This window comes from Crocodylus porosus, unplaced genomic scaffold (genome assembly GCF_001723895.1).
Source record: "Crocodylus porosus isolate Cpor-Errol unplaced genomic scaffold, CroPor_comp1, whole genome shotgun sequence".
In the NCBI taxonomy this organism is placed as follows: Eukaryota; Metazoa; Chordata; order Crocodylia; family Crocodylidae; genus Crocodylus; species Crocodylus porosus.
Genome location: NW_017728949.1, coordinates 27,338,435 through 27,339,884, shown reverse-complemented (window position 1 = coordinate 27,339,884; position 1,450 = coordinate 27,338,435).

Below are 1,450 nucleotides of genomic sequence, written 5' to 3'. Positions count from 1 at the left end.
GGTGAATATGGCCAGTGGCCAGACTCCATTTCCCAGAAGCCTTTGCTTGCACCATTCCTGGGAGGTCTCCATGGGGACCAGTCTGAAGCCGCACAGGAAAGGTGTGCACCTGGGTGGGGAGCTGAATTGGGGCCAGGGCCAGGATCTTATGGTGCTGACAGTGTAGGGGTATGTGGGCAGGGGTTTATGGGTGGATTGTGGCACTTCTCTGGCCCTGATCCTCCCAAGATTCCAAAGTCTGCCTGGCCCCACCCACCTGTCTCACTCCCAGCTACTGCCCCATCCTAGCTGCATGCCCTGCCCACACGAGTTCTGCCCGTGGCAGTGGGTGCAGGGCAGATGGCAGGAGCAGCCACCACAGAGGCTGCTGAGAAAAGGAGTCTGCCACAGGCCCGATGTGGACTTTTCCCACCCTAATATAGATTCATCTTCAAGTGCTTAGACATGCTCCATGATTTTTTGAGAGACTAAGGTGAAGCCAACTGGTCTGTAGTTCTACCGATCCTCCTTCTTCCCTTTCTTAAAGATGAGCACTATATTTGCTCTTTTCCAGACATTCAGGATTCCAGAGATAAGTGTTCTGGTCTACATATGCATGGGGAGAGGAGGGAAGGGAGCGGTGGGGCAACTCCCCCCACCATTCCCCAGATACAGGACCCCAGCCTAGGGACCAGCAGGGAGCAGCAGTGGTCTGCTCCTTCCCTCCCTTACCAGTCTATGGAATGGGCAGGAGCAACAGGGCAATGCTGTCCTGCTCCACCCTGCCCAAACATGATGACCCCAGTCTGGGAAAGGCATGGGAGTTGTCACAGTCAACAGGGGTGTTGGACCTAGAATGTACAGCTGGGGAAGGGGTGGTAGGAAAACTAGGTGTTGCTGAGATAAATCATAGTTTGGGGCAACAGAGGGCAAATCCAAACTTCAAGCCAAGGGGTCAGAAACCAGAACTCAAGCAGCAAACCAGGGGACTAACCAGGATCAAGCTTCAGGAAGAAAGCCAAGGTCAAAACAAAGTTGAAACACATAGCCAGAGGGGTTACTAGAATCAGAGGTCAGGAAACAAGTTGAGGTCAGACTGGTGTCTGAAGACCAAAGGGTTAGATACGTGGTCAGGGGTAGAGGGGCATGAATCAGGGAAGTGACAGAGGCAGTAACTGATGCCAGTACATTGCACAGGGCCCCAGCTGCTGCAGGAATGCTCCACTGTTTAATTAAAGATTAAATAATGGATAATTATATAAATATATTTTTCTAATTGCCCTTACTGTATATCGTGCAAGTGTTTGGTTTCTCTAAACCATTGGATTTTTGTAATATTTAAGAACCCCTGAACCAATCAGAAAGAAGGGGATGGGACTCAGCAAGCCTCACTTAGTGTTGGGGGCAGTTGACCTACTTACACAGGTTGCAGTGCAAAAACTTTACAGGAGCCTTTCCCTGCCGCTTAAGT